Here is a 6704-nt window from a genome sequence, read left to right as displayed (position 1 = left end):
CATAGATAACAGTCCATCACGTTTTCACAACGTTATATAGCTAGTTTCGCTTTGTCCTTCCGTGTATTTGTCTCGACAGAAAAAATAAACATCTGATAGTATGCAATAAATGCTTAACAAATTATAAGTTACTGCAGGCCGGAGCATTATCGAGCGTGGAAGGTTTACATTACATAACGATGCTGCGTTGAGTACTAAAAGCAGTTATCTCCTGTAGAGCAAGTCATCCAAGCTAGTTACACGATTACTCGATCCTAAAGGCAGCCAAAGTAAAATGTCCATTAAGTACCGTTCTAAAAATGACATTTAGCTTTCGAAGATATTAAGGTAACATTGCTCTGCATTTAAGACCTTTATCAACCTCACCGCTTGCTGTATGACCAGCACGTGATGTAGGCTCTACTACCATAACTGATGCGTTTTCAATTGCATAATTCCATGATTTTTGTCTGCTTAGAAAACGCAGCTGAAGATTAAATTTAAAGGAAATTAAATAAGTATATAAGACTGGCACCAGGGTTTTCCCATGATGATTTCCTCAGTGAAGGCAAGTATTAACTGATAAAAAATATTTGTTGTTTAATGATAACATGATTGATGCGTTTATGTGTGTTCTGTTTTGAAAGTGGTATTTGTTTTTTTTTAAATAATAACGTATATTCAGTGTACAGGAAATTTTAACTGATGCCTGATGTGGAGTTACACATCTATGATGACACACTAACGGAGGCTGAAGATGACACACTTCAAGAACTAATTCAATCAAACCCAAACCTTTGTTTAACTATCAAAGATAGTAATGAGGGTGAGTCACATTTAGCTTAACCTAATGAATATTGTTTTCATTAAAACAATAGTTTTCTCATTTTCTTCTTTTGCCTTATTTATTTTTAAAGAACTTGAATCCCTTGGCCATTTGACTCCCAGTTCCTGCATGGATACATTGTCCCGTTAATCCAGTGATACCGACTTAAGATTTCCCGAGCCTTCCCCCAGAAGGGCCAACACAAGCATTGATGTAGATGACACTGCAGCAAAAGAGGTATTGTTAACTCTTATAGTGTGATGCTGATTTTATTTTGTGCCTTTATTTTTAATGTGAGCTGCATTCTAAATCATAGCATGACTCTGAGCTTTAGTAGTTCAGGTGGGTAGCTGCGTCAGCATGCGTAGGCTGCAAAGGAACAAGTTATTCCATGCTGAAAAAAAGAAGAAAGAGAACAAAACGTTTCGGCCGTGGAGCAAAGAAGGCTCCAGGGCTGAAACGTGTTTTCTTTCCACACCTGAAGAAGGCTCCACGGCCGAAACGTTGTGTTTTCTTTCTTCTTTTTTTCAGTATGGAATAAACCTATTACTTGATACTCTGAGCTTTCCCTACAGATGATAACAGTCAATCTGCAGTACAGAAAAGTTTGGCAAATTTCGAGAAGCCATTTACCCACTTCAATACAGAAAAAAATGGGGAATTGATTAACCAAAATAAATATTGCTTGGGGTAAGATATGATTGCCGCCAAAATCATAGATCAAGATCAAGTGCCCATGAGAGACATGTTTCTATATGTCCCCATTTTGGAAACATTTAAATTCATGTGCTGCAATTCTTAGATTTATGAGTTGCTTAGAGAATGTCATACACCAAGATTTTTGTGATGGAAGTTACTTTAAGTCTCGTCCACTGTTCTCAAAACTGAGCCACACATTACAAATTCAACTAGGATGATTTTGAAACCACTAATCCACTTGGCTCTAAACGTGGGGATCAGAAGATTGGGTGCCTTTACTTTGTTCTTGGAAATGTGCCACCAAAATTCAACTGAGCTGTTATGAATATTCTTTTGATATCGCTTTTTTTATATTCAGGACCTTAAGAAGTATGTTTTTGATGTTATACCGGTACCATTGCTAAATTATACCAGAACTTTAGAAGGTCATGAAATAGATCTTCCCTTTTCCACTGACAGAATATATGGTACCATCTTTCGTATTACTGGTGATAATTTAGGAATGCACATTATTATTGATTTTACAGAATCTTTTGCTGGAAATTATTTTTGTCACCTTTGTTTGATAAGAGAGATGCCCAGACTATACATAGGATGACCCCAAAATAATCTTGTGGGGAAAATACATTTTTGAAATGCATTGGCAGTCTCTTCAAGTTGACCCACAGCCCAATTCAGTTTATGATGTGAAAAAAAATCAGTCTTCAACTCTACAATATTTTCATGTGTGTGATAATTACTCACCATGACATCATGCATTAGCTTCTCGTGGGTGTGGCTCAGTATGAGGTGAAATTACTTTTTGAATATCTAACAGAAAACTTTCAAATCAGATGTGTTATTAAGAATTTACTCCTTTGATTACGGGTTTTTAGAGCATAAAACAAACATCCTACAAATGTTAACTTTGAAGGCACAGGTTGTTATATTGGGCTGAATGCTATACAAACTTGGTGCCTTGTCAAAAACATTCCTCTATTATTTGGTGAGTTTGTCCATCAAGGAAATCAAAATTGGAATTTGCTGTTTGAAATAATGATTATAGTTTTCTCCCTTATTCATACTGAAGGTATGACTGTACATTTGAAGTATTTGATTATTGACCATCATAAACTTTTTAAACTGTTGTATCCAGAGAGAAGCCTAATCCCAAAGCATCACTACATGGTACATTATCCAAGCTGTATAATAAGTCCTTTGTTACATGTGAAGAAAGATGTGAAGACGGGGGTTTGAATTTAATCCTTTCTGTATGAGGTTTAGACTTCTAAGTCACAAGCTGGGGTTATGGCAGGAAAGGGGGTTAACTGATAAGGATTGCAGATGCAAGCTAGGAACCCCCCTGGGTGTAATCTTAAACTGACCATTTGGCCAGGACCTCGTAAACTGGCCAAATACCATGAACCCCCCTCTTTACCATCAGACCGAGTGACGTCAGAAACGGAGAAGAAGACACTATATAACCCAAAAGTTTTTACCAGTATGGGGAACAATACTTCGGTTTTGTTGTTTCTTGCGGGAAACAAGACTTCGGCTTTATTGTTCCTTGCATGCAATAAACTCATCTGTTTTACTTCATCTCGGGATCAAGAACCTTATTCTTTCTGTTACAACACATGTATGGACTATGGGGTTTGAGGGCAAACATAAAGTGTCTAAAACCACACTTAAAAACTTCAAGAACCTTACAAAATCAATTGCTAAGAAACATTAAATGGATGTTGGGTATCATTGGGAAAAATTATCAGTAAGACATACTGAGGACCAATGACATTCTCTTTTAATTACATTACTAGTGGTATTGGTTTGGCACAAACTCTTCAACTGACCTTATAAAAGAATGTGTGCATTACAAATTACTTAAAATCGATGGTATATAGTACAGACCAGGACTTGTAATTTGCAGTAAGATTGAACAAGAAATTCCAGTTTTCTGCAAAATTAATAAAATACTGATGATTGATAACACCATCTATTTTTTGGTGGACAAGCTCTTCACAAATCACCTTGATGAACATTACCATGCTTTCCAAGTGACTGAAAGTGAGGAAAGGGATGTTCTGAAATTTGAGGATTTGAAGTTGTGAAAGCCTTTTGATCTTCAGGGTACATATGGTAGTGATGAAAACATTTATGTTATTCTTATATTTGTTATAATATGATTTATACATATATGTCCTTATTGAAAAATGTAATTGCGTTATTGTATATGGGAATGCTGATTGGATGAGGGCCTTTTGCAGAAGGCAGAGCTAGATGTTCGATTAGGGATCTGCAGTCCTGCATTGGCTGCAATGGAGCATGTAAAGGTGCGTTCTGTGGTAAAAGGTAGAGAGAACAAACGTGTTTCGGCTTTGCAGCCTCTTCTGCTGGGAGGGAGAGTGAGAAAGCAAAGAAATGAGGCAAAGAAGAACAAAAGACAGTTAGGTTTGAATGGGCATGGAGCAGGTGAGAATGAGTGTCCACATTGAGGTGGTGGGGGATATGAAAAGCCAAAATATGTAAATAATGCAGAGGAATTAGAAGGAGATGAGTCTGTTGTTGAGAGAAATGGGGACAATCTTGTGAAAATTTGGAACATATCTTCCCGCTCATTCTCACCTGCTGTTTACCTATTCTACCTTCTCCATCCTATATTCTTCTTTGCCTTATTTCATTGCTCCTCTCTCCCTCACACCTGAGGAGACTGCACATCCTAAACGTGCCTCTTCTCCTTACCTTTGACCATGGAATTAAGATTTACGTGTTGTAGCTATTCATAAGTCTTTTTTTAAAACTTTTGTTCCACTTGCATAAATGTCACCAAAAACAAATGTTTAAACCATTTTTTTCACATATAAAAACAGTTTAAAGTGGACTTTACCTGTGTTTGCCTGTTTTATAGGTTAACTTTCACACATAGAAAACATACAACTAAACAGCATTTTACTTCAGTGGTTTTAAATATACTGCACACAAATCAAGGGGACAGAAAATGAAATTTAAGAATTTGTATTCACTCTCCTATTCAGTGTTACTTAACACTAATAGTGTCAATTAATTGACACCACAGTGTTGTTAAAAAAACTCTGGATAGTGTGAGCACTTTACACTGCACTTAGTGCACACTGCAGAAGTGTACAAATAACACAGATAATTCTGAAAATGACACTCAGAGTTTAACACTGTCAGTTTAGGCTCAAAGTATTTAGAAAGTGCTAATTTAACTCTGGTGAATGTGGAGCTGTTAAAATTTTGAGTTGATTTAACACTAGCTGATTTGCTGCGTATAAATACATCATACGCAGAGTTTCAAATTAGTTTACTGCAAATGGGTGAAATCCACATTTTTGTTGTAAAAGTACTTAGTATTGAGGAGTGAGTCTATGGTTAATTTTTTTTAGACAAGAAACTAAACAATTTTCGATGTCCATAAGTAACTGCTTGCAATATAAATTTGGGGGAAAAAAACATATCTTTGTAATGCAACTGTATTTTTGATCAGAACATGTCAATTTATATTAAAAAAATTACTGTTGTGAAAACAAATGTAATGGTTGTATTTAGAGAATATTGGAGATCAATTGCATGAGAAATATTTTGTGTAACTTAAAAATCATGATGATGCACATTTAAGGTTAGGGTATTGTATATCTAAAACACAATACAGTTGCAGGCACCTGTGAGTTCTGCTGAGATTAAAGACCTCAGACTCATTTACGTCATGGTCTAGCCATGCCGCAATAGATTAGAGAAAAGACAGTAATTTGATTTTTTTTAAATGCATTCATCATTGTACAGTTCTAGCTTTCTGTGTATTGTCTTATCCTATGTTTATCTCCTATGTGATAAAGCTGGTGTCTTTTCAAGAGGCTTGACATTAAAACTCTTCCCACACTGACTGCAGCTGACGGGTTTCTCACCTGTGCGAATGATGGTGAGCTTTTAAGTTGTTTAACTGACTCAAATGTTTCCCACATAGACTTAGGCTGAAAGGTTTCTCCCCTGTATGAATTAGTTGGTCGGCTTTTAAATTGCCTGCCAGACTAAATTTCTTCCCACACTGGCTACAGGTGAATGGTTTCTCTCCTATGTGAACAACCTGGTGGGTTTTTAGCTTCCTTGTCAAACTTAACCTCTTAACACACTGACTACATTTAATTTGTTTCTCTCTTGTGTGAATAAATTAAAAAAAAATATTGATTTTAAATAGCCTACCTGACTAACTCTCTTCTCACACAGGCTGCAGCTGAAAGGCTTTTCTCCTGTGTGAATAAGCAGGTGAGTTTTTAAATGGTTTCAGCAACTAAAACTCCTCTCACACTGACTGCAACTGAATGCTCTCTCCCCTTTATGAGTGTGCCAATGACTTTTCAATTTATTTGGCTCTGGGTGCTGTAACATAGTACTGATCTCTTCAACAGGTGCATCAGTCTGCTGCTCTGCAGGGTCAATCAACTGGGGCTCCATGTGCTGCTCTGTAAGATTGAAAACATCCAGTTCTTCTTTGTGCTCTAGTACAGAGAAACAGCCCATTCCGTTACAACCTTGTGTAATATTGTTAGTGTCCAAATTAACATTCTCTGTGAAATCATTATAAACTAACAACCCAGGTGTCTCACTCTCAGGCACTGTCTTCATCATGGGCACAAAGTCCAGATCCTCCACACTCTGTCTGCTCTCTGTGTGCTGCTCACTGAATTTCTCTTTCCCTTCTGCAGCAGTGAGCTCTGTCACCTGCATCAGACTGGAGCCCCACTCCTCCTCACTGTGCTGCTGTTCAAGAGGAGCCCTTTCCCCAGCTTCAAAGAGAGCACTGGCCTCTGAGCCTGAAATCACAAGACAAGAGGACAAGGCCTTTCAGTCAGGTTCAAAAGCGCATTACCCCCACCACAAATAAAAAGTACCTGCATATTAATATACAAGATGATACAATTTGAAAAATGTTAACATCTGATCTTTTATGTACAGTAAATGTCATATGTTAAGATGAAGGTAAGAATAATTTAATAAATGAACACAAAAACGTTTCAACTGTTGGATCAATGTTAATACATTGCTTTCATTTTTTGGAATCCCATGCTAAAATAAAAATAAATATAAAACCATAGTGAATCCCCCACACAAATTATATTTCTAATCTTCAACTGGATAATACAGTTTTTTTTAACAATCTACACATCAGCAAAGTCAAATTACTGCATTTGTACAATATTGTACA

At 36.7% G+C, this 6704-nt stretch overlaps 1 long non-coding RNA gene across 1 annotated transcript; it reads left to right on the top strand.

The window, feature by feature from the left end:
• Window positions 1–306: 306 nt before the first annotated feature.
• Window positions 307–5767, top strand: LOC148827898 (uncharacterized). The gene is made up of 5 exons (XR_016091837.1): window positions 307–547; window positions 665–805; window positions 897–1042; window positions 5338–5420; window positions 5726–5767. It is a non-coding gene; the product is annotated as an uncharacterized LOC148827898 (long non-coding RNA).
• The last annotated feature ends 937 nt before the right edge of the window (window positions 5768–6704 follow it).

This window comes from Atractosteus spatula, chromosome 10, assembly GCF_055471065.1.
Source record: "Atractosteus spatula isolate fAtrSpa1 chromosome 10, fAtrSpa1.hap1, whole genome shotgun sequence".
Classification (NCBI taxonomy): Eukaryota; Metazoa; Chordata; class Actinopteri; order Semionotiformes; family Lepisosteidae; genus Atractosteus; species Atractosteus spatula.
This window is presented reverse-complemented; position numbering and strand designations above follow the sequence as displayed.